This window comes from Anser brachyrhynchus (genome assembly GCF_964034855.1).
Source record: "Anser brachyrhynchus genome assembly, chromosome: 5".
Lineage (NCBI taxonomy): Eukaryota > Metazoa > Chordata > Aves > Anseriformes > Anatidae > Anser > Anser brachyrhynchus.
Genome location: NC_137699.1, coordinates 23,235,771 through 23,254,845, shown reverse-complemented (window position 1 = coordinate 23,254,845; position 19,075 = coordinate 23,235,771). Strand labels below are relative to the sequence as shown.

At 34.0% G+C, this 19,075-nt stretch overlaps 1 long non-coding RNA gene across 3 annotated transcripts in view; it reads left to right on the top strand.

Annotated features, from left to right (window-relative positions):
- Positions 1-19,075, top strand: part of LOC308195691 — a 767,404-nt gene that overhangs the window by 724,471 nt on the left and 23,858 nt on the right. The window contains exon 1 of one of the 3 annotated variants that reach the window (XR_013951739.1): positions 8,155-18,568. The exons of the other annotated variants lie outside the window; for them this stretch is intronic. This is a non-coding gene — a long non-coding RNA (uncharacterized lncRNA). Of the gene's footprint in view, positions 1-8,154; positions 18,569-19,075 lie in introns of those variants that run through there. 3 annotated transcript variants of the gene reach the window in all.

Here is a 19,075-nt window from a genome sequence, read left to right as displayed (position 1 = left end):
AAAAAAAAAATGTGTGATCTGTTGAATCCCACAAACTCAGGCTGAATGGGGGAAAAAAGGCAGGTGGCAATGAGGGGTTCACCTGCACAAAGAGGCATTTTTTGGGGGAAAAAATCTCAGACCTACCTCAGGATTGAATGGTAAATGAATTTGGACTTTTATATTAAGGCAAAGTTGGAAGATAACTTCTGCTTAGAGTAAGGAACTGAACAGCCTAATTCAATTCCTGTGGTAACACTCATAAGAATTGATTGCATTCTATATTAACTTGATAATTTGATTTCTGAATTAATTTGTTGGCCTGTGATTTAATTCAGTCCCACTTTTGAGCTTGATTTTCTAATTATATATCTAATTTCTTGGACTAATATTTGATAGTGATTTAGACTTAAAGTGACTGGCTTGCTTTTTTATTTGTTTCTTTTATAGTTTTTCATAAAACTTGTAAAGATATATAAAAACAGATTATACAGGAAACTACCAACTCATACTGGCAGTCTTGAAGTTAGTTAAGTACATCCTTTTATCTAACCAAGTAGTTGATTTTCTTTCTCAAACTCAGAAACTGATTCCCAGGCAGAAAGACAAGAGTGAAAGGAGTGCTATAGTTTGGCCAAGTTATCCATGACTCTAGGCTGTATGTTTCCCTATATATATTATATGATATCTCTTATAATTCCTGTGTAGACTTTGATGTAAGAATACCCCATGAACAACCAAAGGTAAAGATGGTGGTCATAAATGATTTAAAAAACAATAACTTTAAAAACCTTGTAACTGAGTTCTCACGAACAGGAAAAAAAAAATCTTTTATAAGTTGTAAGCACAATAGCATTATGACATAGTAGAAGCAAATTTTAAAGTAGTTAATATTTTTTAGCTACTTGCCTGTTGCAACTTGCAAGAAAATAATGTAAAAACGAGAAACAAAAATCACAAAATTTCATCTCTGCTCTGTAAACATACTTTATTCTTAAATAACATATATGTACACCTTCAGATTTTCCCAATTTTTATTTATTTATTTATTTATGGAATCTTCTATGACAATACGACATGTCAGAGCTAAAGACGTAGTTAAAAGCTTCACACTTGAATTGTCAATTTATTCTTTTGTGTAGAATTGAATACAGGAGTCCACACTTTTATTCAGTGATGTTGAGAAAACTGACACATAAATGAAAAGACTTAGAGTTGAGATTGTGTGTGCATTTGACAAGCTATAATGGAATTGTTTGCAAAGTTTTATTAAAATCCCTGCTTTCATTTATCTTTGTTAGCACAGCTACTGAAATCTATGATATTATATTCCTGTATAAATTAAGCTAACTTTAACAGAATTAGACAAGGAAAGGAACAGAGAGTAGCATATTTTATTCTCAAAGAAAAATATTTTTACAGTAAAATATTTATACATTATTACTTTGATTTTTATATCAATTAGTTTTTAAGAATGTCTAAAACTTGTGAGAAGCTATAATCAAGTTTGTGAAATGAAGTCCTTACTCTCTTTTGTCAGAAGGGGAATTTGAATACACTAGTGAACTTTAATTCAAATGTTTCTTCCTAACCACTGAAAGGGTAGAATACCATTCCTGTAAGTGCTTTGTTCTCTTCTGTGTTCTCTCTCTGTGTGATGCAAGGCAAAAAAGTCCAAGCCACTCTTATTTGTGTGTGCTGAATAAGGGACTAAGTTTGTACAAGCATTAATTCTGAGTCTACCAAAATATTTAACTTATGCATAAAAATAAACATTCAATAGGCCTCCAAATTCATTTGAATTCAAATGCTTCTATCCCCAGGTCCTCACCAAAAAGACTAACTGGAAAAGAAAGACATATTCAAATATATTTTCTCATCATTCTACACATATTTAGACTATGATATCAGTTAGACTATAGTTAGACTATATATCTTCAGGACAGATGTGCTCCCAAATCCAATTGAAAAACAATGAAAATTCACCTGTTAAGGGAATTCAGATTCAATTTTTTATTTCTACATTTCATACTTTTAGTATGTAACATTCATAAAATTAGTGAAAATATCTAAGAAGTTGTTTTAGTCAAGAAACTACAGTTTCAATGGTATATTCAAAAAAATTATGTTATTGCAAGTTAAGTTACCATCCTGGGGAAAGGTAAATATGAAAATAACAGCACTATCTGGACTTCCCACATATAAAGTGAAGAGAAAAAAATGCAATGAATATTTTATATTGGCTTGCATGAGCCTCCAAAAATTCCTGTGACATTGCAGTTTGTGACCAAATTAAAAAATATTGGAAAACAGAAAGGGCATATTAATGATGATGCAATTTTTAAGTATAGCAGAAGCAGCTAGAAGGAAACACAAAACAAAGTCTTGGAGATTTTATGCAAGTTTTCAGAGAAATAGGAAACAAAATATTTCTGCTCATTTAAAGGATAACTTCAAGAATATTTTTGTACCTGCCTTTCACAATGATGCAAACTAGATGATACAAGAAATCAAAATATGTGAAACATTCTAGGACATATTAAAGTAAACTATTCCATAATTCAGCAGAAGTACTTAATAAAGGTAGAATTTTGTGATAACTGTGAGTAAAGAATACATTACAACCATGAACTGAACATTGTTTTCAAGAGAGAACAGCCTATATCAGCTAGTCTTTTCTAACCCATTACTGCCTGCTGTCTATTACCCTACTCCATCCTTTCCCCAAACCACTGCAATCCTGGAGAAAATAAGTGATGCCTTGATTCTAGAAATTAGTCTAAAATATTTAATTATATAAATTATTTAATTATTGTTAATTGGCTCATTTAAATGTTATTTAATATTTAAATTTTCATTACTTTTCAGAAAATTGAGGTCTGCATGCTTATGTGGAAATCATGCAGAGCTGTAAGATATTCTTCACAAAATATTGGTGTGGATTGCTAGAAAAAAAAAAGAAAAAGAAAATTCTCAAGATTAAAGTTTTACTTTACTTTTTGATCCGTTTTACTCTGCTAAAGTCAAACCAGATAAAAAATGTCTATGCTTATGGAAAGCAAAATGTATATTGGTATCTTTTTAAGAAAAAAAAAATAATTAAGGATTATTCACAATTTTAACCATGTTGTTTACTAAACACATCTGATAGTTTGGTAATATATAGGAACAAATTATATTTCATTATTTAATTTTAAAAAACATTAAATGCAATCGCTACTAATTTAAGTAAGCAGATCCACTCATGCAAATAAAAAGTATCTGCCAAATCCTAAATCCTATCAACCATTGTGGATAGCAGGCTTCATGCTTAATATTTTCCCCTAGGCATTTTCTGTCCAGTCTTGCCTCACAGGGCCATGCTTCATAACAAAAGGTTCTATATAAGTAAAAAAAAACAGCACCCTCAAAAAAGGAGGCTACAGCATTTAAGAGGAAAGATATATGCAGGAGTCCTTTTATTTAAAAGTTCTAAATACAGAGCTGTTCCTCTGAGTTTGGGTGAGATGCTTCCATTGAGTAAGTGAAGAGGAATTTTTTTTTTATATATTTTTTTTAACTTTTAGAAATATTTTCTGAAATGGTCCTGGACAAATGAAGGGAAAATAAAAATACAGAAGCCTGAAATTAAAGCAAAAATATCAGAAATTTTTTATAAACATAGTTTTACTCTACATTCCTTCAGTCCTGCAGTCTGTGTTGTCTACATTACTGGTAGCACAGAGAACGATTTTCAGAAAGTAAACACGTGTGCTCACCATTTTATCTTACTTTAAACACATCAGAAACAAAAATGCATTTTCCTTTGCTATGTTTTGATTTTCCCTATAGCCACTGCTTAAAGATAAAGGTTGCTATGAAATTACCGCTGAAGAGTCTTCTGGTAACTGTACTAAACATCCCCTGTACATGGAAGCCTAGCCATCTCTCATTCTTTATACAAACCTGCCAGGTGCTGAAATGATCATCATTATTGGAAATCCAGCTACTTTGTAATCAAAAGAGTTTTCTCACAGGCTTTGCAAAAAAAACCAACCAACCAACCAACCAAACAAACAAACAAACAAAAAACCACCAAGATTTCACCTTATAAATTAAGTCAAATATTTAGAATTTTTGACTCTTCCACATGCATTTGGGAACCTGAAAAGTCCCAAATTGTGCATAGCAGGAATTCAGTTCACTTTGTTAGAAATAATTCATCTGTTTACTTATGCAAAATGCCAGATACAACTCAATTTTCTTCTAGGTATTAGATTCTTCTGGTTAGCTACTGCCACTGTATTATGCCCTTCTCTAGAAGACATTTACTAGTGATTAACTTAAGTATTTTAGTATCAGCCTGACTTGAGCTTTACATTTTTTACGAGCTTTACATTTTTTATTATAGGCATGCTTTCTATAATACTTATGAGTATGTTCATCAAGAAAGCAGTGCTCCTTTGCAGGGGATCACTCACTGTTATACTCACAAACTAATGCTGAGGAAATGTATAAAAGATTTATCCCTGGTTTGATACATTCAGTTTGGAGTCTGGAGAAACAAAATTTCTCTTGCTGTGAGAAGAGACTAGGGCAATTTAAACACTGTATGTGATTTGAAATGCCTTACTGTGCTGGTTGTCCACTCAGTTTACATGAACTATGAGTGATTATGCTGCTGTGGGTGCATTTCATACATTAATAGATGATGCAGAAGGAGGAAAAAAATGCTTCAAGATTCTTTAATACGATAGACCTGACTCTTAATTTAGTATACTTTCCCATGCCATTGTGCCTCCACTTACTACTCTACTCTAGTCTACTCTATCTCAGACTGCAGCAAAGAATACACTTTCTAACTAGTCCTTCCACTCAAAGCTTGTTCACATTTATAAGCAAGTATGAAAATTATTTAAAATGATTATCAGGTTTCTGTAACTGTTCATATCAAATGACCCCTATCACATACCAGACCCTTATTTTCACTTCAAATACCTCTATTCAAAAAATGCTATGTTATATAGTGTACACTGGGAAGTTTTAGAAAAGATAGTTTCAATGCCATCAAAATTATGCTTATAGAGATGATATCTGAGTGTCATCTAGCCCATGTGTCATTGTTAAAGATATACTCATGCTTAAACTGTCTCCAGATGTCTATTATTATGCAGCAAAGCTTAAATCCAACTCAGAAATAGTGGAATGGATTTTTTTTTTCTACTTGCTTCAGCAGGAATAGGATTTTCACTCATTATATTTTTCATAAATCCAAGCAGAGTATTCAAAGGCTGTGTTATGGCACAATAATTCTTATTGCTTAAAGATCAACTAGTAATTTTCTTGCTAGTCTATATATAATTTTATTAAAAGTTGCTTTTAAGTGGAATATTTGTTAATGAATTAAATATAGGTTGTAATAGGTTTTGCATTAAAATTTAAATTAATTTTTTTTTATGAAGAGTGACTGTGTAACAGTTGGTGTCACTGATAACAAACCAAAAAGTTACTTTGAGCAAAATGATCCTGGTTTTCGTCTAAAATAGATTTCTTGTCCAGCATGTTTCTGAAGTTATTATCCTCTGAGATATTTAAAATATAGGCTGCTAAATTTATGACTCATTATTCAACAAACTGTTACTTAAACCTTAGACTTCCACATTACCAAAAGCAATATGTAATCTCTTTTCTTTTTTTACAGGATTTTAGCTAACTAATGGAATTACATCATAATACCACCCCCAACCTTGGCAATGTAGTGAGGAATCTAGTCTGACTTAGGAGAGATTTAGCCTTTAAAACCTGTGACTTCCTATCATCTTGTTTTCATTGGTATTAGGCAAAAGGTGTTCCTCAGTGAAACTAATTGAAGAAGTTGAGAATTGAACTTTCATCAGTATTTTGTTTCAGTTTACATTCTCTGGTACAAGCCATTGTGGTAGAGATACCACTTTCCAAAATTTTTAACTACATCTTCTTCACCTTTATTAATACTGTCAACTTAATTTTACAATGGGGTGCACAAAAGTATGAAAGTTGAAAATAATTTTGCAAAAAAAAATTGACAATTTGTACAGATGTCTGGAACATTAAAATTTCAATAAAAAATTGAGGAACATATTTATTGGAAAAAAAAAAAAAACTTTTTTAGATATCCTTTTGGGATTCCTTATACTTGAAGGTCTTCTTAACCCAAACAAAGCCATCAGACATTTTTTTTTGGTGGGATGATATATTCCTCTAACAGAAAAGGCCAGTTTTGGAAATGAGGAATCCCGTGAGAAATTTTAGGAGGTTAGAGATTTTTGACAGGACTAACACATGAACAAATTCAGTATAGCAGAGTATCTGATTGGCACATAAAGTTCAGGGAGATCTTTGGCAATATTATATCCTTCTTACAACATCTTCATTTATAGCTTTTCTTGGCTTTCTCCAAAAATAGCTTGAGTCATGTATGAACCTGCTATATAAATAAAATGTACCAAAATTCCAAAGGAAAACTGCACAAATCAGGCATATTTTCAAATGCAGATATCTGTGATATCAAACAGGTATCTTGAAGGACACTGGGCAAGAAAGTTTACATACCTTTGTCTGCAAAATTTTTAGCCAAAATTTAGGGCCAAGATGCTTTACAATTTCATGTACTTTTCTTAGTCTTTGGCAAGTTGTTTCTCTGTATACTGTCTGATAGTTATGTGCCTATTCTGAGACAGCACAGGTGTTGCTGTCACTGAAGTTGGATTGCCCTTCTGCAACATGGTGACCACATGTATTATTATGACGATTATGAAGAGAAAACCACTATAAACACTGAATAAGTTCATACAGAAACAGGCAAATAGCTTTATAAATTAGCATAGCAGAAAAAAAATGACAGTAGAAAAATGCAAGGTTGGTCACTTGGGACATAGAAAGACAAAAATCTCCTAACTGTTCAGAAATGAGGTCAATAATTTAGAAAGAAAAAACTCATGGCAGCCTTTTTCAAGATGAACTGAATTCCAGTTATCAGCTTGAATTGGTATCTTAGGAGAATGAACTAACAAGATGAGGTCAAAGCAAAAATAATTCTTATTTCCTGGAGAAAATAAAAAGTAGCATTTCATTAAGATTAAAGTCCCTCTTGTGAAAGCCACAGAATATAATGAAATATTTTGGATTTTATATTTAATTCTTCTAAATTGCAAAAGCTTGGCAAGGCTTCAGTGGTGAATTAGGGTATTTTTTTTGAAGGAACAGAGTGCAACTAACTGACCACATGAAATATTGTCCTAAAGATATATTTTGTTTTTTTCCACTTGAAATTCAAGATTTGCTCCAGAGATATTTTCATTGGTAAAAATGGCATTCAGGGGTTCGAATCTGTATTGTCTTTTAAATGATATTTAAACAGCTCACAGGCCTTTTTTGAAGAACCCAGGCAGTGGTAATTATAATTCCACAGTAACTTCAATATATACTGTTTACTGTTAGTTAAGATATTTTAAAGATTGAAAAAAAAATATTTAAAAGCTTGAGAAATAAATATATATATATATATGTGTGTGTGTTCAAAGGTAGATCATTCCTACTCTTGTGAGGGGAATGTGAAGAAAAGTTAACCTAGTTATACTTTTGTCCTGGTTCCAGTTAGGACAGAGTTAATTTTCCTCCTAGTAGCTGGTAGGGTGCTATGTTTTGGATTAGGATGAGAAGAGCGCTGATAACATGCTGATGTTTTAATTGTTGCAGAGCAGTGTTTACACCAGGCCAAGGACTTTTCGGCTTCTTGCTCTGTCCTGCCAGCGAGCAGGCTAGGGGTGCTGCAGGAGCTGGGAGGGGACAGACCCAGGACAGCTGACCCAAACTGGCCAAAGGGGTATTCCATACCATCTGGCGTCATGCTAAACAATATATAGGGGTGGCTGGCCGGGGTGGGGGGGCCGGCTGCTCGGTGATAGGCTGGGCATCAGTCAGCGGGTGGTGAGCAATTGCATTGTGCATCACTTGTTTTCTTACACATTATTAATACTATTATCATTATCACTATTATTATTATTGTTATTATTATATTCCTGTCTTAATAAACTGTCTTTATCTCAACTCATAGGCTTCACTTTCCCGTTTCTCTCCCCCATCCCAGAGAGGGAGGGGGGAGGGTGAGCGAACGGCTGTGTGGTGTTTAGCTGCCAGCCGGGTTAAACCACAACAACTTTTCTTATAAATTAACAGTGAAGAGATGAGAATATTAAAAAATGCACTTAATTTTCAAGCTTGTTTTTATTTCCATTTTTCCCCTGTTGTCTACATTGTGTCATATTCATGGTAATGGCACTTAAAACTAAAAATAAACATGGGCTATTTTCTACAACTTTTATTCCACAGTAACAAAGTATCATGCATGTCCCCTCTGATTAATTTGGGATTTTGAGTATGAACATAAAAGTTTTCAAGCCTTAGGGTACTGAATATTGGCAATATTTCCATTTAAAGATATTTTTTTCTTCCTGAATCTGCCTTAACTGACTAGATCATTGGCTGTGAAAGAACTGCATATTACACAAGTCTAAATGGTAAAGACAGAGAGAGTTTATGATCTGAAAATGTGGAAACCAGGGGAGAAGGTTCATTATTAAAACAGTATTGTACACATATTTGACAAAGGAATAACAAAATGAAATCTAAGCCACTCAAACTGTTTTGAAAAACTCAAAAGCCCTTTTATGAAATGTTTATTTCCAAATATTTTTGCATAATACCCTTACTTATCATCTCTTGTGAAGTTTCAGCTGTGACCTCATTTACTTTGTTAGAGATCAAAAATTATTGTACATGAATGCATTCAGGTGCAAAAGTGTTGCAAAATCTAATAAGGGCCAAAATGCATGTAGAAATGGATGTAATTCAGCTTGCCATAAGCAAACTTTCCTTTTATACCTTTAAGACCATCTTCTCTGTTTTACCCTTTTCTCCATAACTTAGATTAGTTGTTCTGTTCTGACCCTATAGTAAAAATAATGAACAATTGGAGTTTAGTTTGTGTTAGTGTGAGAAGTTTTCAATCTGCCATGGGGTAAATTCTGCAAAGTGTCAAGGGCATTACTAAAGGCAGAGAATAGACTCATTTTATGTTCCAGTTCCATGAAAAAAAAAAAAATCAAAGTTGTTCAGTAGTGAATAACTTTTCTACCCAAATATCCTATTAATTAAAGAACTGTACTCTTCTCTTTTCCTCAAGGACCCCAAACCTCATAAATTTTGGTTCTCTGGGAAAATTAAAGTGTGTTCAAAGTGATCTCAAATTCATTTTTCCCTAATCGGTTAGCTCATTAAGCAACTTGAACCACCTTATGTAACAGCTTTTATGTTAAATAAATTATAATAAGGAATCAATAGTAAAGCTAGCCTGATCAGGGAGATGATCAAAGCTTTATATACAGATTATTGGCTGAATGTCCTTGGAATGTGATCCCTATGAAATTAAAGGCAGATGTTTAACAGTCTATAGAGTGATTTTTATATTGCAAGTACGCAGATACATGCCCAGTCCTGCATGTCTACAGGTTTTCAAACAGATGCAAGTACAGGTCAAAACTTATAAATGCATGTGTTCTTCATACCTTAAGCTAATTAAATTCTATTCCTTGGCATGCTCATATTTTAATGAATACGTTAACAATACCAAAAACAAAACACTACTAAACTGGCTTTCTAAAAATAACTAGTTTTTTGATGTTAAAGAAACTGTCATGTTGTCTTTCCTTCACCATTTGCAATAATATATGTTTAGATAATATTCAGTAAAGTTTCTAATTTTCCAGTAATACAAAATGTAGGGTTCCTTTTCAGGAAATTTAATGATGTTAGGATTGTTATCTAACACTTAATGGATGTTATAAATGTGCAGATTCATCACTTCCTGTGTGCATGAAGGGGAAGAAAATAGGGAAAAAAATAATTAATTTAAAGTTCTTTTGAGAAAAAAATCATCCAGGACAAGAACAGCCTTTGATTAAAGATTTGCTCTAGAATGCAACTTTGTAAAACAAGAGTGTGGGGCTCAGCTTTTATTTTAGTAATTTGCAGGGAATATCTGCTTTGTGTACAAGTGGAAGGACTATTTATTCTAATAGCCAGGTCAGGTCAATGTACGACCTAAAAGACAAGAAAGTTTGATATGGTTTGGTTTGGTTTGGTTTAGTTTTACTTTTGTTGTGTTTTGGTTTGTTTTTAATCCTTACTCAGGTATATTCATTAATAAAGTTTCTGTAACTGCAATTTGGCTTCTAAATTTGTGAATGACATGGGAGGCAGAATAGAATAAGCCATTCTTTTATTTTACAGACTTCTTTAAAGGTAATAAATCTATTGCAAGCTTTCTTGCTAAATGCATCAGATAGATTCTGAATGCCATGGAGTGTTTCCTCAGAAAGGACCTGATCCTATCAGGTTTCAAGAAACATTAAGCCTCACAAATCCCAGACTTAGTCACCCTTGCTTCCTTGGACCACTTGATATTACTCCTTTCTGTTCTCAAAATGAGAAAATAGCTCATGGGAATTGTTTCTTTGCTGTACCCAAGTAATCAAGCTTCAGAAACAAATGAAAACAACAGAACTAGTGGAAACAGAACGGCTCACTTTCCTGTAAGTTTGTATTTTATTGCTCTTTCACAGCAAACCCTTGTCTCATCACCTGCTATTTTCAATCATCTAGTGGGAAAGGGCACTTCCCATTCAGACCCTCCAGAGTGAACAGGGATTGGAGAATAACTGTTAGTTTGCTTTCTTACTGCTGGAAATGCTCGTTCACTGTTAGTGATAGTTACAGTGAAAGAGTTATTTTCATACTCAGTCCAATTGCTTTCTATTTTTGGCTGATTCAGACCCATTTTCTAAGATCAGAATGCTTAATCATTCTGTCATGTATTTAGTGGTTTACACATTGGCAGTTTAACTTTAGAATCAGAAGATTAAATAATGCACTCAACTGAGCGCTGTGGCTAGCCACCTTGATTTTGTCTTGCACCTTCTGCGTTTCTTTGAGTTGTTAGTACACTATTTAGTTACTGAGAAGTGCAAGTTATGTTTATAGATCTCAGCCGCTCAGGGCCTCTTTCTGAAGACCGTTCATATATATAAAATACCTTTGCTCCATGCATGATGCCAGGAAAAAAAACAAGATTTTCAAATACTATGATAAAGATGATCCTTTTTAATAGATGTGAAAACAATTTTTCCAAGTGACTAATCTAGGATGTCCAGATCAGTCTTATTTCGACTTTTAAATTATTATCTATACCATAATAATAGTCAGCCCTGAGGCTGATCTGCAATCTTAATTAAACTGTTGTGAAGTCAGTTCTCAGTAATGAATTAATTATTTGTGGTAGTGTTCCTAAACTTCAGAGAAAGATACCTACTCCACAGCTGGAGTGGACTCAACAGGTGTATGTGGATGGTTACTATGGCTGAGCTGACAACTAAAAATTTTTTTATCCCACATATATGTAGTCAGGTCTAGTTGCTGGTGCTCCTCCATGTCAGTCATGACAAACTTATTTTATCCTGTTTCTAAACTGAATTTACAGAGTGAGTCTATTTCTCTACTTAAGACAGCAGGTGTTAATGGTTCTTTTAAAAGCTCTAGACAATACACACAAGATTCACATTGGAACTAAACCTGTTTTTTGACCTTCTGCATACCTTTAAATAGTGTGCAGGTATGCTGTTATAGTTGGAGACTTTAAAAAATATTTCTTAGAGTTTTATTTCACTGAGTGTAACTGGATAATAGCAGGGAAGAAATTTCTAAATTCCGACTGTACTAAGGTCTGAATACCAGTTTTCAGATCAACATTTGTAGAAAGAGAGAAATGATCACCAAATACGAAACTGTTTTCTCCTCCAAATACCTCAGAAAAAAAAAAAAAAAAAGAAAAAAAATTTAGTTGCTGCTAATTAGAAATGTCGGTCATAGGAATATTTCCAAAATGCTGCCACCAGCATAACACGTTATGTATTACCACATCTCTTTCCATGTTTGTAGCTTCTTCTACCAGTTACCCTGACTCAAAAATAGTTGCACAACAAGGGTTTACATAGTTTCATAAGAGAAATAGAACACCAAAAAAGTTGTAATTCTTTCTGTCCTGATCTGAATTGGATTAACTTCCCCCTGGACAGATGGCAAAACTAAATCTTGTCAAGCTGTGAGATACAAGCTTCCTTTACAGTGCAGTCTCATGAAGAGTTTTATCTATACATCACCAACAAGAAGTATCTCTGTGTCGCTGTATTTAGCCTAAGGTAGACTAGGCTCATGAGAGACTCACTACATGAATACGTTGTCCTAGAACAGGGTGGGCCAGGATATCTCTTTCACCCAGACTGTTTTGTTTAGGATGGCCACACTGATCTACGCTGAAAACTACTTGTCCAGTCTTCATTTTACTGTTCCACGTTTCTTCACCTCCCATATTTTATGAAGCAAAATATCATTCTATTTCAAGCCTTTCACTATGTAATTATCTCTTTTTTTCTCATGTTGTAGAACTGGAACAGGAGATGCTTCTTCATCCACGTTGTTTTGATCCTTCATTATTTTACATATATTCAAAAAAAAAAAAAGACAAAAAAACATTCTTTTCATTTATTATTCTTCCATGCCTTTGAGCATTCTTGTTTTCTCTGAATTCTCTGTATTTCTCCCTTTATTTGTTACAAAGATTAGCAAATTGTTACAAAGATTAGCAAATTAATTTGACATTTAACAAATTATTTATCCTTATTTTCAACCTCTATATTCTCAACTGAAAACTTTCTTTCCTCCTTTTTATTATTACACTGAGAATATCATTTTTCTGAAACTGCATAACTGATTTATTAATCATTTATATTTTGATATTTGTCATTATAGTTCTCATAAAATTGCAGTCAAACAGAGGAAGAGGAGATCTCCTGTATGAATAGATCAAATACATCCTATGAATAATATTACAGCCAAATTGTAACTTTCAGTGGGACAGACTACTCAAAGATGGACACATTTTTGAAAAAAAAAGATTCTGTGACTTAAGTCCTTTAAAAGTTTATCAATATTCAGATTTTTAAATTCTTAGATTATAGAAAGGCATGGATCTCAGTCATTTATTACAATATATTTAATAGTTGTAGAAATCCAGGGTGAAAGACTCTGAACTTAACATTCATAAGGTACAAATTTTCTATATTAGATGCTTATGTTAGACTTAATTCTTGTTGAAGACTGAGGGCAGCATATGTGTGTGTGTCTATGTCTGTGCATGTATGTGTGCAGGGGATGAAAGAGAGGAGGTAATTTTAAAAGTTACATGGGCATCTAAGCCATTTCCAGGGATTTTAGAAAAAGCCTGACAGGTTTCTAGTGTCTTTCAAATGCAATGTAATACCTAAGTCATTTAAACCTCCCCAGAAATTTTTCCCTTAAATGAATGACCTGTGATAGAAAAATGCAGCTCCTTCTACTAAAACTGAAAATATGGGTTTAGGATTGTAATTTTAAACAGTAATTTAAAAGATGAAATGTTAATAATCAATAATTCAACCTGAGTTAGCCACAAAATAACCTTTCCTACCTCCTTTTGCCTCCTGCTTTTTGTTCATCCAATATTTCTTTATAAAATTGTAAGTCTCTTCAAAAAACAAAATGGAGCAGTAGATGTTCACAGGTATTATTAATGTGCCTGTCACAGCAGTTTCTTGTCCACTGGGAAATTGTTCATTTATGGTGAACCAGACCTCGACTACAGATGGAGCTTTGCGAGCTAAAAATATTTCCCTTCTCAATAATAAAGAAAGGACTTTGAAATAATATGTTAAAAACGTCATTGAGGGCACTGTAGATGACTAATGAGTGACTTGAAAAGAATGAGTGCAATGTTTTTAGCCTTATAAGATTATTTATTGACTGGATTTTTACCATATCTATTTTTGATTGACCTTTTCTGAAATATAAGAATTACTCTGTGTCTGTCACCATATTTATGAGGTTTTTGTTCTAGTGATTAATGGTTAAAGAAAACAGACATACCACTAAAGATTTGGTCTCCTTTCTTATTATTTTTTAAAAGGGATATAAGTAAGTACTACCAATACTACATCTATGCTAATGCCAGTCTGCAGACTCTTGCAGGTTTTAGTCTTGCTTGTTTTATCACAAAATTCATATCTGTTAATTTGTTTTTAAACAGAAAAGCCAATAACTTGAATGAAGAAAGTCTCATATGCTTAAAAAATCCATTTTATCATTAAGTTGGTTAAAATTCTAGGCTAATTTTACTTGGATCAGAGTCCAGTTTATTTAGCGAAACAATTCATAATAAGTCCTTCATAAGAAAGAAAGAAAGAAGTTAAAACAGTTAGAAATGACATGAATATTTGAGAGGAAAACCAAAACAAACAAATATTTTTTTCCTCCCTTGATAGAAGCACGGATAGGAATTTTAACTTTTATTACAATTTCCTGGGAATAAAGCATATTTGATCACTTAGCAGCACTCAAAGTTTTTATATTTAAATGAAAGTAGAGAACACTGAGCAGGAGCTGATATGATTATGCCTGTACTGATGAGTCACAACTAACGACACAGTTTAATACTCATGAAGCAAAGCACATGATGTAAGTGAGAAAGATGCAAGTGGCAAGACTAAAAAGTCAGTGGAGGAGAATATGCATCTATATACCTGTGAGGTTTAGGTAAAAAAAAATAATGTTTTTCTAGAAGAAAATGTTTCAGATAACTTTTTGGACAAATCTGCTTACTGTGTAAGAAATTCCAGGAGGAACCTCTGCCAATGTGTAAACTGTGACAGAAACTTTCATATCTAACATTTAGAAGAAAATCATAGAAAAAAAAATCAGTTATATTTTACAAAGAGTGAGATGATAAAAAGACAGAATCATAGATTCATGGATTGTGTTGGAAGGGTTTAAGACGACCTTAAAGACCATCCAGTTCTGAATCCCCTGCCATAGGCAGGGACAACTCCCACTAGACCAGGTTGTTAAAGCCCCATCCAACCTGGACTTGAACACTTCCAGGAGTGGGACAGCCACTTTGCTGAGCAACCTGCTCCAGTGCTCAACCACCCACACAGTAAATAATTTCTTCCTTATGCTTAATCTAAAACTGCCCTCTTTCCGTGTAAAGCCACTGGTGGATGACTTCAGTTGCTCATTTAGAAACAAATTCCATACTGTTTTCAGTGAGTTTATCCAACTTTTAATGTAGAATTCACCTTATTGAATTCTTTTCTACCTTTCTTTTTCTGTTTAGTGTTTTTCACACTTTTGTGAGTACTGATTTTGTGATTCCAGAAACTGTGATTTTATAACTGACATTTTTCTCAATTAGACTGTATTAAGATGCCTCTTGTTGAATTGTTCTTTTAATGAAAGTACTCAAAACATTCCATGACAGTAAGATGTCAAAGTCCATCTCTAGCAGTGAATTTATGCCTGACTGGATAACTCTTATGCTGTTCCCCTAATGTTAAAATGTCTTCTGACTTCCTTTATTAACGTTAAATTCTATTAAATGCTCTCCTTTCCATCATAATTCATAGACATTTTAAGTTTGTATGACAGGGTTCAAAGACAAATAATCAAGTTATTTACTCTTTGCCCAGAGAGGTTGTAGAACCTCCCTCCACTCTGTCAGCCTGTTTCCATTATGAGTGTTTCATTTGTCTTCCTTTTAAGGGACATCTACAAAGCTACCTAACTATCATAACCACTGTTATACCTCAAAACACTCAAAATATAATTCCTAAAATAGACAACTTCTTCCCCTCTTTGCAGCAGTGCTGGGCTGCATAAGTCTGCTCAGCTACTCAGTCTAGGTGCCTGGATGCCACCGCAAGCCTTGTGTGAGAGCAGGCTCTGTTGCTTGTGCAGCAAGAGGAATCTGAGTCCTGGTGTCCCAAATGCTAACCTGTCCTGTGAGGTGAATGATTCTCAAAGATAGACCTTCCTTTATTGCATAAAAGAATATCAGTGTGTGAGAGAGGAAGAAAAAGACTATATTTTACTCTCATGACACTCGTCAGGGGTATGCAACAGAGACAATTCAGGGAGATTCTAGTCACAGTGTACTTGGGATACATATGGAAAAGTGATACAATTTTCAGCAGTCACTGGGAAGAAGACTTACTTCAGGATGCCCCAAGACACCTGGGATTTGCATATGCACAGCAAAATGGAATTCAAGATTTGGCTCTAAATCTCTTCCATGTGGCAAGTAAATATTTTTCCTTGTGAGTAGGTGCAGTTGCAGTTAGCTCTTATTTTTCATGGATGGAGGGAGACAAAGTGAAAATGTCTCAGTGTAAGAAAATTCAAACCCTAAAAGTAGGTTTTGTGGCAGGCAAGAGGCACCTACCCCTGCTTAGAACAGAAGTTTAGGAGCATAAATTGTACTCTTTTTTTCCATTTCATACCCGGAACATCTGTGACTCTTTTCACAGCCTCTTAGTTCTTATTCTGAGATCTTCTCTTGTGTGAGAAGTTTGGTTTGCCAGATGTCCCCTTAAATCTGGATATTCAGTGCTGATTTTACCCCACTGTACTACTCTTTTTTTTTCTTTTTTTTTTTTTTTTCAGGAAATAGCCCAAGGAAATATAGATTAACACAGTTTGAGGTACTGTCAGAAAAAAACACAACTGTTCATCTATGCTCCTCTAGTACTCAGTAAATACAATGTAATTAAACATAGCTAGGTTAGAAAATAAAGAGTAAGGACTGTTCTGCATTTGATTTTGCCCAAATGTCCAAGTCCCCCCCCTTGGGAACTGTTATCATGGCTCAGCTGGTACACAGTAATTAAACTGTAAGAGTTTTATTGTATGCAAATCCTGAAAGTGCTTTCCAAATCTCTCAGAAAGATCCTTGAAGAATGGTTTGTGTCAATACCTCTATACTAATTTCCTGCCTTCTCAATAATTCCACAATTAGAACCCGTTTTCTTCCTCAGTTCAGTGCTGGTCTTATCACTCGCATTCTCCTTCACAGCTACAATATGTGATCCAGATCCTCCATCTATTGTGAAACATGTCAGAGTACATGCCTGTCTGATTAACAATATCAGACTTTTGTCTTATCTTCCTACAATTGAACATACTTGATTTTGAGGATGTAAGGGAATTCAGTTAGAGATGTCCTGTATAACCCTGTGAAGATTAATGTACACTTCTGAATCTCTGACTATTGGAGTTCCCAGTGGATGACAGGATGAGAAAAGTAGGATATTTTGACATGACATTATGTCCTAGTTTCACACTCCATGGTACAAAGCAGTCATTCAGCTCTGAGAGAAGTTACTTGCAGGGATGATGAATACAGAATATCAGAAAGCTAAAAAATAATAATAATAATAATAATAAAAAAATAGAATGAAGCATTCCCAACCTCTTATTAAGAAGTGCTATAGCTTGTCAATTACATTATTTAGCCTCATGACTCTGTGTGATTCTGTGTGATGGAGACTAGCACCTTGCATATATTTGCTACCCTGCATGATTTGGAATGCCAAGTGTTTAAAGTAGTTCTCACCTCCACCTAGTATGTAGACATCCTCTAGGCAGTTGTATCTAGACCTCCTTCTTAATGTAGTTGTGCAATATGTCTGTGCTGTAATTCCTGACATGCTTCATGATCACACATGGAGCTGGATTTAAAAATAGTAAATACAATGCTTACTTGTGTTATTTCTCTCAGATAACAGACTGTCTCCTTCACAATGTTCTGCTCCTTGTTTTCCTGGGCTTAAAGACTTTCAGAGTGGCTCTACTTCACTGCTGTTCTTTATTGTCATAGTTTGTTTAACATCTTGGTTTGAGGTTCTCTCATTTCCATACCTAGAGCAGGTAGGAGAGGTTCCTTCTCAAAGTTGCTTTAATGATAAAAGGAATATATTTGTAACAAATGAGGGGCATCTTCAGAAGGCAACAGAAATTCCAAAAATAATGACCTGTTGTGCAAACTGTGTCAGATTTTGGATCCACTCCTCTCAGCTTTCACCGTTATATATTGGGGTGAGGATGTATTACATTATGTTTAAGTGGAATTTCAGTATTATAGAATAAACAACATTTTTGGTGATAATAAAACTTTTTTGAGAATATTAGAGAGGAGAGGATGAGATGAATGAAGAGGATTATATTTCCACAAAAGCCCTAAAAATACAATTTTTATGTGGTAGCACACTGGGGAGAAAAAAAAAAAAAAAAAAAAAGCCTTGGTTACAGAACAGAGAGCTCTGGAGTCTTTATCACACTACCAATACTGAGCTGTCAGAAAGCTGCTCTATTTTTTTTCTTTCTTTCTTTATTTTTTCTTTCTGTAACACTTTTTAGCCTCCTGCAAAAAGGGATTAAAAGGAAGCAGCTCTGGCTAGCCTTAGAAAGGTTATTTAGTTTGCGTATTGTGGAAATGTCTTCCCCAGTTAGTTACTGCCGTTTTATAACACTGCAGCATATGGGATCAAAGACTAGAACTGCCACCTCCTGTTTACAGTGGGCTGGAGCAGTCACAGAAGTGTCACAGCTGCTTTCTGCCTCAGTATGACTGGGAATAGGACTGATAATGGTAGGTTGCTACCAACAGGTTATTTATTTATTTATTTGCTTGTTAGTTTGTTTGTTTCCTCTGCAATGTCAATGCATGTACTGCTAAAATTTCGTATTCAGAAGGGAAAGTACATCTTTGCATAATTTCAAATACTTTTGACTACACCTGAAATACCACTCACAAATATACATGCAATTCTATTGTTTCAGAGAGAATTTCAAAAGCTAAATCACAGTGAAACAGGAAATAAAAATTAAAAATAAACATTTATGTGTATTCTAGGTTTGCAATGTATGTTATGATGAGACAAGAACTGCAGTTAAACTTCACTGACACTATATTCCAGGGCTTGCATTTAGAAAGGGTACTTTTATAACTCTGCCATTATCAAATCTCTGTGAAAACAGTGAGCAGTCTTCATTTTGCAGTGACAATATGGTGTTTAGTAATATCATCTGGCTGATAATAATAATTTCTTTTAAAGTTGATAATTTCTTTTTAAGGTGAAGTTACAAAGGGTCCAAA